At 31.7% G+C, this 22,049-nt stretch overlaps 1 protein-coding gene across 1 annotated transcript in view; it reads left to right on the top strand.

Annotated features, from left to right (window-relative positions):
- The window catches only part of LOC132733020 (uncharacterized), a 38,762-nt gene that overhangs the window by 9,255 nt on the left and 7,458 nt on the right, over positions 1 to 22,049 (top strand). The window lies entirely within an intron of this gene.

Here is a 22,049-nt window from a genome sequence, read left to right as displayed (position 1 = left end):
GTGTGCCTTGTTTAAATATCTTTATTTTAGTCTTAGTTGTGTTAACTTTTAGATTCCATATTTGGCACTTCGAATTCAAATTATTTAACATTGACTGTAATGCATCGGGTATATTGGCAAATAGAGCTGTATCATCAGGAATAGGCATAAATAATTTTAAGCCACGTAAGAAAAATATTCCGTCAATGTAACAATTATGTTATTTACGAAAAGTAAAAAGAGATGACTTGAACTGGGGTCATCTTGATTTGCGCCTATGGTTGGGTTGAACTTTACGATATCTCTTTATTATACCTCTTACGATATCTCTTTATTATACCTTACAGCCGATTTCACGTTCCTGTACATGCCTTCAATTCTCTTTTCTCAGTGCTAGATAGTAAAACCATTATAAAACGAGGGCTTCAAACTGCAAACGTGCTTATCAGACTTAGTTGCCCTTCATAGTCAGCAATGAATTATTTTTTAAGCAAATACATTCAACATTTTTAAAAGAAAGTTAAACATTCTAAATCAGACAAAGTAAATGATCAAACAAAGAAGCTTTTATGAATTATCCCCGTCTTTATTTGATTTATTTCCAATTTGAAAGTGAAAATTATTAAATTGAATATATATGATCATAATATTTGAGACGAATAACTTAACCATGAAATTTAAAGTAAAAAAGGGGTAATTATCCAGAAACAAATAAAACTGAAATAAAAATAAAAATTGAAAAGGTATCACGCTCAAAGGTATACCAGGTTTGAATTTTTTAACTTTAATGGTAATTTTGAAAAAAAGACTTAGGAAGAGGTGATGCAAGGTGAACAAATAGTTATTTACATATTGCAATCGGCACTTACAATCCACGAAAGTAACCAAAAAATGCTCAACACATGCAAAGAAAAAAAACACACCTCACTGCGTCAATAACGCAATAGAAATATGGTGATAATATACTGCAAAATCAGTGTTTAAGCACACATAACATGTAAAATATAATTACACCTTGCTGTTTTTACCTTTCTTAAAAGTTTAGTGCATTTTTCTATTTTTCTCAATATTGATTTTCTTGAAATATTTGGCTCATCTTGAGACTTGCAGCTTTAATGATATGACATATGTTTCAGATAAAATTATGATTGACATGTACATTGGTTACTCCACTTTATACAAATCCGCCACTGATGCTCTCGTTATGCAAGAAAGTCGTTACCTGTTCAACAAATGTTGCACAAGTTATAAATTAAAATAAATAAAAGTTTGCATCCAGGTAAAACATAGTGTATACCTTAAAGTTCAAATTTCTAAACAAAACGGAATAAAAAACTTTAAACATGCTCTTAATGACATAATGGTAGAAAACGTATCGAATATCCCCGGGATATACATTAATAATAATTGAAATTGACATACGCAAGTTTTCAGTATCTTACACAGACTCAACTCAAAGTACTTTTCAAACAAATTCCATATTGTTTGACAAATGTAATTAAAATGTTATTCAATAATGCATATATTGTGCCAGCAACGCGACACTGCAATACTGATAATATATTTATAACATGCAGTAGACGGCACTTCGTGTTATGACGAAATATGTATTCAAAAGCCAAATATTTCTTACTATTGAAAGTTTTTACTGGAAGAGATAATAATATGACATTCCGTCAAGACTGGGCTTCTTACCATACCACTAAAATGACCATTAACTTTCTCAACAAATGCAAAGTGAATTACATTAGACCCGAAGAATGGATGCTAACAAAGCCATGATGCAGCTCCCTGGTACTTTGGAACCTGGGGTATACTAAAAGGTAGGCAACAGAAACGCAAGTTTTATACAATGCCCGGTCTTAAAAAGGCTCTCAAAGAAGAAGAATTAAGCAAACTTGAGCAGCCTTGCTTAAACCGGACTTAAGAAAGCTGGCCAAAAAGTTGTTGAATTATTAACTATCGTCAGGGATCCCAGATTGTGTTATGTTTCAATAAAACACATGCGAGTCATTGAGTAGGCAGGACTTAAAACTGTTTCATAATCAATTGAACACCTCTCGTACCACATACCAAACCAGCAACCTTAACTTTTTGAGAAGCAAAATTTTAATTTTACATCTGTATATTAATAATTTCATCTTAGAGAAACCATTCTTTAGTAACAGTGACCTTGACCTTGGCCTAAGAGGTCAACAACCAATCCCATGCTCGGTCTCCTCATGGCGGGGTTTTATTGCAATTTACCGTATAATAGAAGAAATATTGCCATAAAGCATATAGTTTGTAATTTCTATAAAAAAAAAACAACATTTCTTAGGTCACGCAGCCTGGTCAAAAGTACAACAATTCAAGATGGCCGCCAATATGGCCGCCATAAATTACAAAATACCATATAATTTTTGGTTCTTGACTTTTTACTTTTAGATTTTGTAGAAAGTAGTTTCAATTGCACAATATCAGATAAAATATGGCAACTTTATGATTCAACCAAGCAAACGTGGCAATTATATGGCAAATTTTAAAATTATCACTATCAACTTTACCAAAAAAGTGGTAAAAATAGCATATTTTGAAAATATAATGACTTTGATTTTCCGTATTACAATGTGGCCATACCACGTGACTCTTCGGGAACGGAACACGCCGCTTTTTCACCCGATTCAGGTATGTTTTTTATTCATAACTTATTTATTACTCAACCGATTTTGATGAGATAAGGCGCAGAGTACCCCTTATTATATCAGCTATCCACGGTATATCAAAATTCTGAAAACCCCTAAATGGTTTTTGAGAACATTCGAGTACAGTTTTCTTTTCATAGCCTGGGCCGAGGGGAACGGTACACACTCATTTGTCATAACAGGCAATTTCTAGCAAGTCATATGTTTTTTGACAGTATTTCATAGAAAAATACATGTCAAATCTGATATATTTACTATGTCCAATGTATCGAGTGAATGCAGTGATGTTTTAGCATATTTTCATAAAGTTATGTTAAAATGGTACGGAACACACTGTTATTTCAAAAGATACGGTACACACACAATTTCTGTCTGTGTAATAATTCTAAAATAAAATATATTAAAATTTAATTTCAATTATAATGTGAGTGATTTTTTTCTTAGTTATACATTTTATTAATTTAAACGAGAACCCAGGGACCAGTTTTGCATGTATCATAATGCTTACTTTTAAGGTTTATATGTATTTGTGCACTTTATTTCAAGAGATCACGCTTAACATTTACAACCTCCATGTAATTGTCCTATTTAAATTCACCTAGGGTATGTTAAACACTTCGATCTTCACAGAATCAGGTAGTTGCGCTTTATAGAAAGAAAATGTTGTTATATAAAATTTGCTGTGTTTATTGTTGTTTATTGTTGTTTTTTATTTCTTTTAGTTTAAGTGAAGTAAGATATGTCTGTTTGCTTCATCCTGAAAAAATAAAACAAGGTCATGACCTAAATAGCTGAAAAGTATCATTACTTGATAACAATTTATATATATTTATATTCTGTTAATAATAAGCAAGTCATTAGGTACAATTTTGCAATATCCTGACCATTTTTAATTAAATCAAATCACAGAAGGCGCTGAATTTGTTTGGGTCTCGGATTGTCAGAAAGGTGAAGGCTGTGAGATTGTAAACCAATTTTTTTTGTATAGTGCCACCAATGTTGTTTCTAGTGTCAAAACTGTAGATAATTGGCTATAAGGCTTATTGCAACACTGATATGTAATTCATTGTTTATTTGGCTTAAACAATCAAAAACAAAAACAAACAAAACTTGAGTTGCCTTAACTTGGATTTGAAGTCAGGACATCTCTCTTCCTAAACGAGCGTGTAACCCCTCGACCACGGGGAAGTTATAAGATAACAGCCTGAAGAAAACCATATCATTCTAAATTAGGGTTTGTTATCCTTATTAATTTCGTTTGACACTGATGTAAATAATCATGGAGCTTAGTATTACATGTATATCTGTAAAGAATTACACAATATTTGAAATCTTTGACCAATTGGGTACTACTTTTTCTTCTCCCGAGAAGGCTTAAAAATTAATGCGCCCGTCATTTGACAATCTTAACACAGTGATCCCCCCTTATTTTTTCAGCGTTAGAGTACATATGAAGGTAAATAACCGCTTCCAGGGGTTCGAACTACTTTCTTATTTTGCAAATAAGCATATCAGAGCCTGAAAGTTCGCTACCATTATTTGTTTGGTCTGACGACCCAAACAAATAAAAATGTAGTCGCTATTGCTTAAATTTTTAATGTTTTAAGGCATGAAGCTTTTAATTCACGTAATTAGGTCATTTTTGGTTTGGTTTCACGGCTCATAAAACTGACATTATCATGTGGCGACTTTCGAGTTTTACAAGTGCCCCTTTGGGTATAAATAAAGGAACAAACGGGCACCTGAGTAAAACGACCGTCATTCTGTACGGTAGTAAAAAAACTTTCTCACATAAAAACTCGAAACATCGAAGTCACTTGTGGTCTCGTACCTACTTCATGTAGTATATAAAACAGAACGCAGCATAGCATTTGATTGACAAAATGGTTATTATTAAAATATCATTTTATTTTTAACACAAACACGCAAGCACTCATATCCATGAACTCAAGTGTTAAATGCATCTTGAAATGAAAGTCCAAGACAATTTTACCAAATTTCCTAACATGTATATCCTTACATGTATATGTAACAAGGTTACCTTGTATAAACTACGTTACGATATATAACAGGCCTTGTTCCCATATGGGTTCTTCAAATTATCAAATTATTAATTTTGATTGCACGTAAAACTGCGAAATGTATTTGTCCATATGTAGATAATTTGATAATTTAGATACATGCAGTTAGTTTGGGACCCTGGCAGATGATTCATACCAAATAGCATGTGGCCGAAAAAAAAACTAAACTTTCCGTGATATAAAAAAAATCCACTTACACCAAAACCAGCATTTTTTCTCTCAAATTCGTTTATTTAAACAACATTTTGCAAGGAACATATATTTCCAACTTACTCCTTACTTCTTGTTTGTTTATATATTCATACTACGTTTAGACAGTCATTTATATATTCGAACAAACAAATTATATAAAATAATAATCGCACATAACAGATGTCCATGGATTTCACAATTTGTTTTATAATCCAAAAGAATATACCTAATTGTTTCAAATGAAAATCAAAACAAAACAAATTTTGAATGTCTTCCGTATCACTCCCTAAATTTTAATATTTCATAGCCAAATATTATTTGCTCAACATATAAAATCGAATTTTGGGAAACGTACTCTCAAAATATTCTTTTATTTTTTTGAATAATCCTGTTTACATCAAACTGTAGGCATAATGATACTTTGCAAAACAGGTCCCAGGGTTCTCGTTTAAATAAATTAAAAGTACATGTATAACTATGAAAAAAATCACTCACATATAATTTAAATTAATTTTTTATATATTCTATTTTAGAACTGTTTCAAAGACAGAAATTGTGTGTGTACCGTATCTTTTGAAATAACGATGTGTTCCGTATCATTTCAACATAACTTTATGAAAATATGCTAAAACATCACTGCATTCACTCGATACATTGGACATAGTAAATATATCAGATTTAACATGTATTTTTCTATGAAATAGTGTCAAAAAACATATGACTTGCTAGAAATCGCCTGATATGGCAAATGAGTGTGTACCGTTCCCCTCGGCCCAGGCTATGAAAAGAAAACTGTACTCGAATGTGCTCAAAAACCATTCAGGGGTTTTCAGAATTTTGATTTACTGTGGATAGCTGATATAATTACGGGTACTCTGCGCCTTATCTCATCAAAATCGGTTGAGTAATAAATAAGTTATGAATAAAAAACATACCTGAATCGGGTGAAAAATCGGCGTGTTCCGTACCCGAAAAGTCACGTGGTATGGCCACATTGATTAACTCAATATAAACAAAAATGCATTTAAATAGATGTACATAAAGTTAGTTCCCTATTCCTTATTCCTTTTTCAAATAAGGAATAAGGAATCAGTTCCTTATTCCTTTTTCGAATAAGGAATAGGGAACTAGTTCCTGATTCCTTATTCAAATCTAAATAAGGAACAGCAGAATTAGTATTTAATTAAAATAAAACTTATACCTCATTCAAATCATTGCATAAAGAATCTGCATAAATTATTTTGAAAAAAAAATCGAATAAGGAATAGGGAACCAGTTCCTTATTCCTTATTCATCTCCGAATAAGGAACAGAAGTAAATACGTAAAGAAAAGACACCAGTTGCAATTATTTTTGATAAATCTGCATTAGAATTGCAAGGATCAATCATAAAAATCATGAAATAAAGCATCTGCATAAAAATATTTTTGAAAAAAATGTTAAAGTCGAATAAGGAATAGGGAACCAGTTCCTTATTCCTTATTCAACTGCGAATAAGGAACAGAAGAAAATACGTAAAGAAAGACAGCAGTTGCAATTATTATTGATAAATCTGCATTAAAATTGCAAGGATCAATCATTAAAATCATGAAATAAAGCATTTACATAATTTCTTTTTGAAAAAAATGTTAAAGTCGAATAAGGAATAGGGAACCAGTTCCTTATTCCTTATTCAACTCCGAATAAGGAACAGAAGTAATTACGTAAAGAAAGACACCAGTGGCATTTATTTTTGATAAATATGCATAAGAATTGCAAGAATCAATCATTAAAATCATTTCATAAAGCATCTACATAATTTTTTTTGAAAAAAAATGTTAAAGTCGAATAAGGAATAGGGAACCAGTTCCTTATTCCTTATTCAACTCCGAATAAGGAACAGAAGAAATTACGTAAAGAAAGACACCAGTTGCAGTTATTTTTGATAAATCTGCATTATAATTGCAAGGATCAATCATAAAAATCATGAAATAAAGCATTAGCATAAAAATATTTTGGAAAAAAAATGTTCAGGTTCATTCGACTTCGAATAAGGAACAGAAAGAATTACGTAAAGAAAGACAGCAGTTGCAATTATTATTGATAAATCTGCATTAGAATTGCAAGGATCAATCATTAAAACAATGAAATAAAGCATCTACATAATTTTTTTTGAAAAAAATGTTAAAGTCGAATAAGGAATAGAGAACCAGTTCCTTATTCCTTATTCAACTCTGAATAAGGAACAGAAGGAAATACGTAAAGAAAGACACCAGTTTCAGTTATTTTTTTATAAATCTGGATTATAATTGCAAGGATCATTAATAAAAATCATGAAATAAAACATCAGCATAAAAAGTATTTTTGAAAAAAAATTGTTCAGGTTCATTCGACTCCGAATAAGGAACAGAAGTAATTACGTAAAGAAAGACAGCAGTTGCAATTATTTTTGATAAATCTGCATTAAATTTGCAAGAATCAATCATTAAAATCATGAAATAAAGCATTTACATAATTTCTTTTTGAAAAAAATGTTAAAGTCGAATAAGGAATAGGGAACCAGTTCCTTATTCCTTATTCAACTCCGAATAAGGAACAGAAGGAAATACGTAAAGAAAGACACCAGTGGCATTTATTTTTGATAAATATGCATAAGAATTGCAAGAATCTATCATTCAAATCATTTCATAAAGCATCTTCATATTTTTTTTGAAAAAAATGTTAAAGTCGAATAAGGAATAGGGAACCAGTTCCTTATTCCTTATTCAACTCCGAATAAGGAACAGAAGAAATTACGTAAAGAAAGACACCAGTTGCAGTTATTTTTGATAAATCTGCATTATAATTGCAAGGATCAATCATAAAAATCATGAAATAAAGCATTAGCATAAAAATATTTTGGAAAAAAAAATGTTCAGGTTCATTCGACTCCGAATAAGGAACAGAAAGAATTACGTAAAGAAAGACAGCAGTTGCAATTATTATTGATAAATCTGCATTAGAATTGCAAGGATCAATCATTAAAACCATGAAATAAAGCATCTACATAATTTTTTTGAAAAAAATGTTAAAGTCGAATAAGGAATAGGGAACTTAGGGAATAGGGAATTTTAAATAGTGTGTATTTAATCAGTTTAATATTAAAGGGAGACACAGGCAAAATTTTCATTCTTTAGTTTTGAATATTTCATTCATTACTTTGTAAATGTCCTCAAAATGAATATAGTAATCAGCCAAAGGAACAAAACTTTTCTCCATATAAAGAATAAAATGGTGGTTTCCTAACTTGACCCACGTGGGTCAGGTTAGAGCGCTAGGATTTAACAAAAGTTACCACAGTGAACTCTGGAAAAGTTAAAAAACATGTCAAATGAATGACTTAGACTTGTTTCAATCATACAATATCCACACTGTCTGTTATCGTAACTTCAAGGGTTTGTTCAAGTCACCTGACTGATTTTCAAACTATTCGTTGATTCTATTGGCGTCTAAATTTTATCATACATATATAGATATATTTACGCTTTAAACAAAAAATATATAGAATCTAAACAGAAATTCATTCTGAAACATAAATAAATGTCATTCTAGCGTGATTTGAGTGCATAAGATCATTTTAATATTTTTGTCATTATTTTGCCTGAATAAGGCATAAAAAATCATTTCCTGAGCATTATGCCATAAGAGTAGAGCTTCAAAAGTGGGTGGGGTAAAGTTACTGAAAAAAATATCTAAAATTACATTGTTCCCAAAACTTGCCTTTACTTTATAATTTCAGTTTAATGTTAATGAAATTGTGTTTTAATTTATGTTCTTAATCATTTGAACATTTCCTAACAAGTTAAGCATTAAAAATTTATAGGCTAAAAAGTTGAATTCAGGGGGAAAAAACCCAAAAAAAGCGCTTCAAAATTTAAAGTTTCCGAAAATTTGCCTTTTTATTTCTAAATCTTAGTTGTAATAATCATAATTAAAAATTTTTTTAAGATATATTCAGTATTCAATTAAAGAGGGAAAAAAAATCATCATATTATAGCCAACTTTAAATTTATCGAAATTCCCCAAAACTTTTTTAAGGTAAATAAAACACGTGTTTTACATTTTTTGCCTTTTGTTATTTTTTTTACACAAAGTAGAAAAAATTGTGCTTCATTTTTTCAGCTACTATTTGTTTTTTAATTTGGCAAAAAATCTTTAAAAGAAAAACGTATCCCAGACAGATAATTTTAAAAAAAGTTAGGGTTTAAAAAACCCGACATAATTATTTCCCCAAAATAAAAATCTAACAGAACAGTTTTTACTTTTAATTTTTAATTTTCATGTTTTGAAAAATTTTGAATCACCCATAGGATTTGCTGTTTTTTTAAATTTTTGTCTTTTGAGTTTTACGTATGGGGCGGCTTCATAACCTCTGATCCCCTTTCAAAATTCCATTTTATTTAGTTCCGCCCATTGTTTTCTCGTTTAGGTCACACGCTTTTTATTACTTGGGGATCATACGCCGCTTTTCATGGAATGGCACTAACGTGTCACATTGAAGGTTCCATGATAACCGCCGTATGAACACATTGCGGATGTTTCTAAATTCAAAATTTTACTATTTCATGTTTAAATGTTGAATTCTGCTTAAGCCGGTGCTAGGGGGCAAGGACGGTAACTTGCACTTTCCAGTACCGTCCATGAACATGCTCAATCAAACCGAGCCTGCTACATTTTCAATTTTGCCGTATTGGGCTTTCTTGAGGGATTCTGTATTTATCTATTTTGCCATTTTCTGCCAATTATTATCAATAAATTGTGTTAACGATGTACCTAGCGTAGTCATCTTTTGGTAAAATATTTTTATTGCAGATTTTTTTTGAAATCTTCGAAATTCTTACTGAATATTTTTTAATAAAAACCTTTGGAAAGCTGTACTCCGTATTGCTGGTCAAGTTAATTTGGTCCTTACTAAAAATGCCAGTCTCAATTACGCTATGTATTTATACTATAATTATTTATAGTGTGTGAAGTAAAAACTTTTAAAATCATGTTTGTGATTATTTTATGTTTAAAAAAGAGCCTGTATAGCAAATACAAGTATTTTCAAATTTCTGTATATAAATTTAATTAAGAAAAAAACATCATTTCATTGTAAATGTTTTATTTATCATAATTAATTCACACAAAAATGTCTAAAAACAAATTATTTTAGTACCTTTAGTTTCATCTTTGTAACATTAGATAGATGGAAGTGTGCTTTAATTGAAATTGTCGCGAGGCATGTGTCTCAGAAGAGTAGCACTAAAAAGTGTGTGGGATGAAGTTGAACTTAAACCTGAAGACATCACGATGCTTATACAACATATTCTTACGGGGACAAACAGTATTATTGTGTTCTTTCTACAAAAAATGTAATTTTGATATTCTTGATACATGTTTATAACACCGGTAATTGATAATGTTTTCCTTAAATGCCCATTATGCCTTAGAAAAGCTTTTTATCTTTCTTTATCAAAAGTTTTTCAATTTTGGTGTAGTTTTATGGTATCCAAAGCGTTTTTCATTGGCCAATTATCTGAACATTTTGGCAATAAGAACAGTTGTTGTGAATAAATATTTTGTATGGAAGGAAGTTAAAATACTACTTTGCTTACATTTTACTACATTGATTACGAGGGTTGTCCAAAAAATTCGTGCACTGCAGTTATTGTCGACAGATTTATTAATAAAAACAAATAAATTATATATCACTTGAAAGAGGAATCTGTCTCAAATAAGAAAACAAAAGAAAAAGTCGAGTAACCGGGGTGTCGTGTAAAAGAATGGTCATTGAGTTACCTTAGTAACGTAATACCGGCGCACGACAAAAACTTGGGTTAGTTCATTACTGTAATTGTATTAATTGTTTGTTGCTTGTTAAGTGGTATTTGCTATTTATGTTATAATTTGTTTTACTGTCAATAGAGGAATGATTGATGCAAAGAATTGTGTTGTTTTTATTGTTTTTATGCAACGTACATGTAGCATATTCCACCAGTGGAGGAATATATTGGATAACCCTTGTCACATGCGCCGGCATTACGGACTGACGTCTGCCTTACCTGTTGTCATCGTCTACCGACTCTCTTTCTCTTCCACAGAGCGTTTGTGCCATTTAAAAATCAGCCTTCGTGACAGTGAACTTGTTCTGCTTGCCCTTTTAAGTTCTTTGTAGGTATCTGTTGGTGTTTTACCAATATCGGCACCAAATTTAATGATCGTCCGTAGTTTGGACGTTTAGCGACTGACATTTTCACGTAATTACAGTATTGACAACCACACAGAAATTTCTGTTTACGACTGTTACAATAAAGCAAATGACTCCATATTTTCTAGTGACTTTAGGAATACGTACACACACTTTTCCCTGAGTTTTAACGTTAATATGTAGTGTTTAAAGAATACCGTGATGTATCAAAGCAATGAACTAACCCAATTTTTTGTCGTGCGCCGGTATTACGTTACCAAGGTAACTGTATGACGATTCGTTTTCAGGACATGCCGGTCACAGGTTTTTTTCTTTTGTTTTCTTATTTAAGATATATCTCCTCTTTAAGTGATATATAATTAATGTTTTTCTATCAATAACTCACACGACAATAACTGCAGTGCACGAATTTTTTGGACAACCCTCGTACAAAGTATTTTAAATAAGATCCTTCAAATCCACTAGCTATGTCATGTGTTGTCTCACTATTTAACAGATATAACATGTTTTTGGATATCAATACTTTGAGAATGTTTCAAAATGTGTGCTGCATAATATGAGCTCAGCATCATGAGACAGAGCACTGACTGTGTAGGTGATAGGAATGATGCATCAGCTCCTGACAGTTTGAATGTTATGTTTTTGATTCTTGAAAATCGTTCAGCACAATATTGTTGTGCTTCTTATAGTTTCAGTTTCTTCTTTTTGACTCACTTTCCTGTTAGGTGGTTCTAGTATTCCTTCGTGAATACTGAATATCAACCTAAAGAATGTGTTGCCTGCTTTAAGATTTCTCCTTAGGTGGCTTATCTCTGATATAAAGACTTCATAGCCTTTTTTATTTCACTTATTAAGTTCCACACAATTTTAATATTTAGGCTAGACACATCATTTCACTTGGGATCATACTTAAAGATTGCTTTTCATGGAGTGGCGCAATGGTTACATTAAAGATCCCTTGGTTACCGTCTTATGAACATATCTAAGGATGTTTAAAATTTAAAGTTTCACTATTATTACAAATTCACTACATTTTGTTTAAATATTGAATTTTGCTTAACCCTGTGCTAGAGGACGTTTATATATCGCTGCTGTCCATAAATAGGCACAATCGAACCGAGAAAATTTTTGAATCATCCGCGCAGATGTGTTTATACACAGGAACTTGAAATTCTATCAAATAACCAATATTAATTATAATATCCAAATATATATACTATAAAAACACAAGGAATGAAACGCCTTTTCCCCACCCCAACATAATTTACGCCGAACAAATCAACAAAACAACGGATCAAAATATTCTATCTGGCCATTTCGATAAACAATACATAAATGCATCAAATACCACCGATAACTTTTTAAAATCACGTAGCTGTGTAGGAATAATTCAACATTTTCTGATTATTTCCCGCGATCTGAGTTTGTCGCCGACTCCATTCCGTGACGTCACTGGATTTTGAATCGAGGAGAATAATATTTATTAAAATTATTTTTAATAAGTTCCAAAAAATAACAGGTATGTATAAAACTTTATACAAATTGTTCTATGTAAATAGATTTAAACATCCTCATGTAAAACCTTTTTAACAAATTACTTTTATAAATACATTTGAAAGGGAAACCCCAGACAAGAACGGTAAATCTTTAAAATAGTACTTTCGTTTTAAAAAAAAAAATGAGTACTCTATTTGATATGGCCCAGCAAATAAATTCAGCCCTGTCGTAAGAAATAAATCAGTCATTTGTTTTAGTTTGACAGTATTTTACTTGCAAACTTGTTATTTTTGGAACATGTTAAAAATAATTTTAATAAATATTATTCTCCTCGAATCAACGTCCAGTGACGTCACGAAATGGAGTCGGCGACAAACTCAGATCGTGGGAAATAAGCAGAAAATGTTGAATTATTCCTACATAGCTACGAAATTAAAAAAGTTATTGGTAGTATTTGATGCATTTATGTATTGTTTATCGAAATGGCCAGATAGATTATTTTGATCCGTTGTTTTGTTAATTTGTTCGGCGTAAATTATGTTCGGGTGGGGAAAAGGCGTTTCATTCCTTGTGTTTTTTTATAGTATATAGGGGGTATATTTTGCATATTATCGTTAATAGTGATAGAATTTCAAGTTCCTGTTGTTTATACGAAGGTCATCATGGAAAGCTAAATGTGACACTTTTTAGCCAGTACATTAAAAGTGGCGTATGATCCAACGAGTAACAGAATGTGTGTATATGAGAAAACAATTGGCGAAACAGAAATGTTGTGTTCTATAACAAATGTTTTGGACTTATTTCGGCTTTTGATCCACATTACCGGACTTTCCTTAATAATTATGTAGCAAATATCGCAGCAAGTGACAACAGTTTATATCACATGATTTCTGAATAACCGATGAGAGATCTATTTTCAAAGAGAAATTTACTTAGTCGGAGGATCAAGTAAGTGACTCCCTTATTAATTAGCTGATGCTCTCCCTATTGAGCTATGCAGGCTTACTATAGATGGACATAACGATTGACTTAATTATAAGGCATTTATTAACCTTCTTTTGTTGTTGTTATCATGCCCTTAATCTATCTATGAAATAGAGAAAAATAAGAATCCCTTAAGAAAAAAAAAACACAAAATATGATAAACAAGATCAACAAGGAAAGGCGGCGTTCAATGAACGCAACCCTCATATGACCCAGCAACAAGAACCAATGGCAAGGAGCCCAGGCGGACCCCAAACAAAAACAGGACAGGGCAAAGACAGAGCACGGACAGGTTAATCATTAAATGATAAATAATTTGTAACTGATTAGGAATTCAAAGAAAATAATAATAGGCCCACAAAGGGGAAGGGGACAGGAGACCGGGGGAAGGGGTGGGGGATTAATCAAAGAAATAAAAACTAGAGGCAATGGGGAAGATACTTACCGTAGATGAGAAAACAACAAGGGACAAAAGGAAAAGTGTCACCAAAACAGTATGAAACAACATAGACATACATCTGAGGAACACAGTGGGGCGCCGCCTTGGAACAGTCAGCAACATAATAATGACTGCTGGGGAGTTTAAACCGGTTAATGGTGCACCAAATCTCGCTCTTAGCCCACCATGTTCCTATAAACGAGACAGTGTAAATAAAATGAATTCCCGCCAAGTGAAATTCTAACAGTTGTCATGGTTACAAAAGGTTAAATAAGTAAAACACTAAAATGATCATGTAGAAACATATAAAAGTAAACCCAATGACAATAACAAAAGTACTCAATGTCCTAAAGGAAGACAGAGCAACAAGAAAATCACCTACAAGGGCCCGACGAAGCAAGGCAGAAGACGAACATTAACTTTAGACAATTCAGTCCCAAAGGGCTTTACGAACTATTCATCATAGAGTCTCCCACTTGGTCCGTCATATGCAATCAAAAGAGGAAAGCGTAGTGTCCAACTGTAAAAGGGTTGAACACTAAACATCCAGTATGTCTTAAAATAGTAGTGTCATAACCTCTTTTAATAAAACGTTTAATGATTTTAGTAAAAACAGCAGAAAAATTACCATGACCCAAAATCTTACGAAGTTTGTAAATCACATCGCCATAAAAACCAGGCTGGCTAATCCTTTGTCGCAGAAGAGTTTTTAAATCACTATTGAATTTAGAAATTAAATCAAAGTTACGATTGTAAAATTTAGTAAAATATTTCCGTAATTTATGATAGCGGTAGCCCTGTTTTAGAAGCTTGCTGGTAATAAAAATATTCCGCTCGTTGAAATCCTTTACGTTGCTACAAGCTCTAGCGAATCTAATTAACTGAGAAACATAAACCCCGTACGATGTTGCATGGGGTACGTCTCCATCTAAATGAGGATAATTAACTATACAAAAGTCAAAGTCATCTCTCTTATCATAGATTTTCGTGTGAATAGAACTGTTCAACACGGCAAAATTGAAAAAGTTGCAGGCTCGGTTTGATTAAGCCTGTTTATGAACGGTACTGTCAAGTGCAAACTACCGTCCACGCCCCCTAGCACCGGGTAAGCAGAATTCAACATTGAACTGGTCAAATTTAGAATTTTGAAACATCCACAGATGTGTTCATATGGCGGTCATCATGGAACCTTCAATGTGACACGTTGGTGCCATTCCATGAAAAGCGGCATATGGTCCCCGAGTAAAAAAATGTGTGTGCCCTAAACGAGAAAACAATGGGCGGAACTAAATAAAATGGAATTGTGAAAGGGGATCTGAGGTTATGAAGCCTGCATATAACAGATATGACGTCAAAAGACAAATTTAAAAAGCAGGCCACATATCCTAAGGGTGATTCAACAGTATGCAAGTGAGGAATACTTGAACCACCCAACAAGTAAGATGCCGAATAGAAAGAACTAAAATACCACAAGATCAACAATAATGCCGTGCCGAACGATCCTAAAGGATCGGAAATATAATATCCTTGATTAAATGTACGAGGACACAATTTTCAGCCTCCACACGGCACAAACAATGCTGATGTGGCGATAAAATAGAGAGAAATAAGAATCCCTAAAGAAAGCACAACACGGCAAAATTGAAAATGTGAAACTGTACCTGCATATTACCTGCATATTAAGTACATCTAAGCTCTCAGATTACGTTGTATACATTTGGAAACAATTTCATAATTATAGTAAAGTTTGCATCTTGGCGTCTTTCAATATGAAATTGAGTGGTTAAAAGGAAAACAAATATTACCTGACATGATCAAACTGGCCATAGCTTTTGCTGAAGCGGTGGGTTCATTGCAGCGGCGATGGAATATTCGTTGCAGAAGCGGTGGATAAAATATTGCTGTTTGCTGTTGTCGATAAGTATATGACTGAATTTTGTTGTATTTTTTTCATGTTTCACTGGAAACACACCGCCTCTGCGATGGACCCACCGCTTCTGCGAAAGTTATTGCCAGTGTAATGATGCTTTATGAATGTTGAAGATGAAGATGATTATGAAGATGAATATGATGAGGATGATGATTTTGATGATGATGATGATGATGAAATACGTCAAAAACAGAAGATTATATATAGTGGAAGAATACGATGATTATAATTATGATCTGCTTGAAACAATCGAACGTGTCGAGAGTGTTACAATTATAAACATTACCTTTCGTATACTCGTGCGTGAAGTTATTTTAAAAATGCACCTATGACTGAATGAATGCTTACATAACCAGAAAAAAAACCGTCAAAGTACTATTCTGATAAACTAGCATTTGACTTGACATTTAAAGCTAAATACTTGATTTTTGAATGTGACACATCGATATAATGTCCAAAAACATTTTATTCCAAATATTTCAAAATTTCATCCAGGAATGACATAATTATTGACTTGACATGACCGTCAGTGCACAATTTTATTTGTCCATATATGGTAACAGTATGGACAACACTCAAAGTAAGGAATATGGAAAAGGGGATGGCACTATAAAAATGATTATTCCTAACATATATTTGTAGGCGAGGGTCATAAAATGCTGCCTTTATTTTAAGTATTAAAATTGACTGTTTTCTTTTGTGCAGAATGTATAAATGCATCTGTACTTTATTAGCTCAACTATTCGATAAGAATAAGAAGAGCTATTGTAGTCACCCAAGCGTCGGCGTCGGCTTAACCACTTATGTTAAAGTTTTTGTAATACCTCATTTTTTTGTCAAAGTCCATAGACATATGACTTTCAAACTTTGCAAACGTCTTTACCACCATGACTCCAACCTGAAGAGAGGAGAAGGTAACTGTATCAAGCATTTTGATAGAATTATGCCCCTTTTCCGATTACAATTTATGTTAAAATTTTTGTAATACCTCAAACATTTTCAAAGTCTATTGACATCTGGTTTTGAACATTTGCACACATGTTCACAATCATGATTCTAACCTGTAGACAGGAGGAAGTAAAAGCATTTTGACCGAATAATGCCCCCTTTTCGACTTAGAATTTATGTTATTTTTTTGTAACATCTCAAATTAAAATATGGCCTTGTAACTGTGCACACTTGTTGACCATCATAACCCCAACCTGTAGACAGGAGGAGGTAACTTTAGACAGGAGGAGGTAACTTAAGTAAGCATTTTGACAGAAATATGCCCCTTTTTCAACTTAAAATTTACATTTAGGTTTGCATACCACCTCGGATATTTTCATTTTCTATTGACAATTTGAAATTTTATACTCTTCTTTGGGTGCATAATAGGATTCTCTCGAAGGCCTGTAACTGTAACATTGATTTAAAGAAAAAAAATGCCATTTTGTTAACTCAGAAAATTTCACATTATCAAGGCTTTTTACCATCAAGTACTAAGAATAGTCGAGTGTTGTTGTCCGACCGACAGTTCTTGTATTGATATAATTATGCATTTAAATTGTGTTTTAAGTTAAATTGATATGTTCATTAAAGCTTAAACACATTTTGCTTTTCAGTTGACTGTGATTCTATTCAGTATGACATTTGCACAAAAATTCATTAATGAACACTCCTCTCATCAATGACAATACCACTTCTTCTTTTGTCATGATAGATCATATAGTAGTCAAATTTACAAGAACTGTCGGAGGTCGGTAATGCTTGACTATTCGAAAAAGTTGTCAGAAGGGTGTTTTATTAAGTATGATAATGCCTACCTATATGAATATAAAAAATTGTCTGAAAAGGTACAAAAGCTTGTTATTAAGATGTATGTTTTATCAAGTAAATCACTGCTTTGTTATTATGAATGCATAAAATTGTCCAAAAAAAGGCACAAGCCCTTCAGTAGTTATGGAGATAACAGCATACGTCAAACAAAAACTTTACCATGAATTTCTAAGTTGAAAAAGGGGAGATATAATTATGGATCTTGGTCAGTGGCATACAATTGTGATCTGAAATGCATATGAGAAGTTTCAAATAAATATCTTTGATAGTTATTGAGATATGTAAAACTTACATTGTAATCAATAACTAAGAGACTAAATAATAAGGGGGGAGATAAATCAGCCTAAATACTTGACACAGATATCATAGCTGTTCTGTGATCATTATCTATTACCACAAATATAGATATGAAGTTTCAAGTTTCAAAATTTGTATCTTTAATAGTTTCAGAGATATGCAAAACTTGCATGTAAAAGTAACCAAAAAAAGGAGATTTTTTTAGTACAAAAAGACGCATAATTCAGTCAAAATACATGGAAGAGTACATGGAGTAATGTATTAATTTATGACCCTAAAGTACATGTGTAAAGTTTCAAGTAAATATCTTTGATAGTTCTAAAGACCTTTAACCTTAAACCAAAATTTCTTTGTATCAAAAAGGGCAAATAATTCTGCGAATATTGCAGGCAGAGTTATTTTACTTTGCAAACTGATGTACATTGTTACTATAAAAAGGTTTTGTAAATTTCAATTAAATATTTCAAGTAATATTTGAGATATTTGACTTTACAAAAAACTTCTACCAAATTTCAAAATTAAAAAGGGGCACGATTCTGTAAATATTGTACGCAGCGTTATCAACTTGTCAATCTGATGTACATTGTTACTATAAACAAGTATTGTAAGTTTCAATTGAATATCTCACCGGAGCGACTGAAATAGCTCTCCATATTCTTCGAATAGTCGAGCTAATAATAGTCGAGCTGATAATAATGATATTAATAATGTGTAAACCAAAACTAAAGTTTATATCAAAGTATATATTTAAAAAATCCTTTTTAAAAAGTATTTATTCATACAATATTTTTGTTTTCAAAACATATAAGATGCCATCACATAATTGTTTAACAAATATTATAGAGAAAAAGAGCAATTTGATAAATGTTATATTTTATGGCGATGACATGATGTTTAGTTCTTCTTTAATGTTATACAATCTTTTTATTTCTTATCACAAAATTCAATTACATGATAAATACACTAAAATTGTAAAATAAAGGAAAGTTTTAGGAGCTTAATAATTTTGAACGTTTTTTCTCCTTTTTTTCTCTTTTTTTCTCGGTTATTTTATCCCATCTACTTTTGAAACTGTACTCTTCTTTGATAAATGCTCAGGTAATGAATTTTTATGCTAAACATATCAAGAACTGTTCAAATTATAAAGAACATAAATTAAAACATATTAAACTGAAAGTATAAAGTAAAGGCAAGTTTTGGGAGCATTGTAATTTCAAATATTTTTGGTAATTTTACCCCACCTACTTTTGAAGATCTTCTCTAACAGCATAAATGCTCAGAAAATGATTTATTATGCTTTACTCGTCTTGTTATGCTAATGTTCACACTTTAAATTTCCATTTTTATTGTGTTAAAACCGAAAACCGAAAGTCATCACATTGTCAAAGAATGCTATTCTTTACCACTTTTTTGGTAAATTGATCGTGACAATTTAAAAATTTGCCATATAATTGTCATGTTTACTTGATTGAATAAAAAATTAGCCATATTCTATCTGATATTGTGCAATTGAAACTACTTTGTACAAAATCGTAAAGTAAACAGTCAAGAAACAAAAATTATATGGTATTTTGTAATTTATGGCGGCCATATTTGCGGCCATTTTTAATTTTTGTACTTTTGCCCGGGCTGCGTAACTTAAGAAATGGATTTTTAGAAACTATAAACAATATGCTTTATAATGGCAATGTTTCTTTTTTGTGATACGGTGAATTGCAATAAAGCGCCGTTATCTGTTTGACAGGTAATATCAACAGTGCTGTATATTTTTCTATTATTGAAATTAGAGACATCAACGGCCTCTACTTAACCACATGTAAGTCATGTAATATCAAACACATTTATAAACCTAACAATTTATGATACAACTTTCTGCCCCTCTAGCACTTTTAAGTGATTTAATAAATATCATTTTGTCATTTCTAACATATGCAGTGATGATTGTGTTTTGTGTTTGACTTAACAATGAATGACTTGTCGGATTTCGACAAGAACGAATCGATTCATCAAATATTGTGCTTCCTTTTGTAAATCAGATTAGAAACTTATTTCATCGCAGTCAATGTCATTACATTTCTTTTATAAAAGAGATATACATGCATTCATATAACAAAGTGTACCGATGTAATTTTTTATCTATTCATTCATATTTAATGACAGTCAAATGTTAGTCAAATAATACAATGCAAATGAATTTGGCAGCTTTTAGGAACCTTAAATTGCTTAACATCAATCCAACAACTGAATTATTATACATGTTATATTCAATATATATATGTATGTATAATTCAAACTTAAATTATTTTTGGCAAGACTGGAGTGGCTCTCATTTCGGCATAAACGTAACGGGGAAAAAAACTGGTGATGGTTAAATTCAGGTCTGTTCTGTAGAAGTAATGTATGCTAGAATTAACACCAAAAGGAATTTTTCCTACAAGGTTTATAATTTGTTTGAAGAGAATTGTAAGTTCTCCCCGAAGCATCTGAATTGTTAAATCTATTCGGTGTTTGCAAAATAAAAGGATACAATGACGTAGCATGAAATTCAAAAGTCACACTTATTTATTTGAGACATAAATATAAATATAATTTATTATGTTGTTTAAGTGTTGTTCTATTTGAAACATGAATATTCAAGAACCAAAGTCGCTTCTCTCTATTATATTTATTTTGTTAAGTAAGATACTTGAACAATACCGTAAGTTACAGACAACTTAACATGGTCAGTGCATAGATATAAATATCCAAGATCTTCACTTAAAACTATATAACAAAGATACAATGGTATGTGATAAATTATGAAGATGGACAACTCAAAATTTTATAAACCTTTTTACAATGTTTGATTGCTGTCGAGGGGTCTTCCAGGAATTTCATTCACACAGGAACAGGGTTTTGTAGCAGCTATAAAAATACGCCGTACTTCGTCAGTGACGTATTATTTTATATAAGTTTCTCTACCTGAAATATTGATTCTAATTCTTTAAGTATTAAAATAAAATACTTAATAAGCCGCCGGGATGCCTGATGTAGGGGGAGATATTTCTATGCTCAAAGTGTTTTTCGGGTTGTTTTTTGTGTGTTGCTTGTTTTCATTTTCCGTCTACGTTTAACAAAGATATATATATTTAATTTAACATGATTCTCTGTATCAATTATTGGGCACAAACAGTAATACAAAATACATAAATACATAAAATACATACTTCGTGGACTTCTTTTTATCTCTTGAACGTCAACGTGTATTGTAATGAAATATCATCAGCATACCTTGTAGAATATTATCAACACATTTGGAAAGGAACAGTTAACTGCATCTATAAATAATGGCTTTATATTGCTTTAAAATAAGCACATACACGGCTACCGGCGCACGGTAGAAAAGCACAGTTAGTCATCGTATTTTTTTTTTTTGCTAAATAACTAATACTTAACGTAGAGTCCCTGCTAAACATCGCGTGTTTCTTTTATGATGTCGTCTAAGTAATTTTTTTAAGTTATGGACGTCATTTCCATGAAATTTTGTTGAAAATGACGGACACGCAGAAATTATAAACTTGAGCGATCATAAAATTGTGTTGTAATTTTGGAATGATACCTACCAAAACATTTGAAAAAAATCAGCAGGCGAACAGTGAAAATAAGATTTCACGATCAAAAGTGTTTAAGTGGCATAAAACATTAGTGATGGACAATAATTTCAGAAGCAGTTACGGTCATTGACTGCGAAACGTTAATACGTTATTATGACGTTGACCTTTATTACTTTTTTATTGCGCCCCTGTTGCCAACATGTGTTTATTTAAAATTGAATATTGTTGTAATATCAGAGGCTACTAACATAAAAAATAATTGTGTTTTTTTGTTGTTTTTTCTTCTTAGCCGTGTAAGAATTTCAAAATTATTTCTCAAAATAATTTTACGTAACAAAGAAAGTCCAC

The sequence above is a fragment of the Ruditapes philippinarum genome, unplaced genomic scaffold (assembly GCF_026571515.1).
Source record: "Ruditapes philippinarum isolate M1 unplaced genomic scaffold, ASM2657151v2 ctg1248_1_1_1_1, whole genome shotgun sequence".
NCBI classification, from domain to species: Eukaryota; Metazoa; Mollusca; class Bivalvia; order Venerida; family Veneridae; genus Ruditapes; species Ruditapes philippinarum.
The sequence above is the reverse complement of the archived record's forward strand: the minus strand, read 5'-3'. Positions and strand labels throughout refer to the sequence as shown.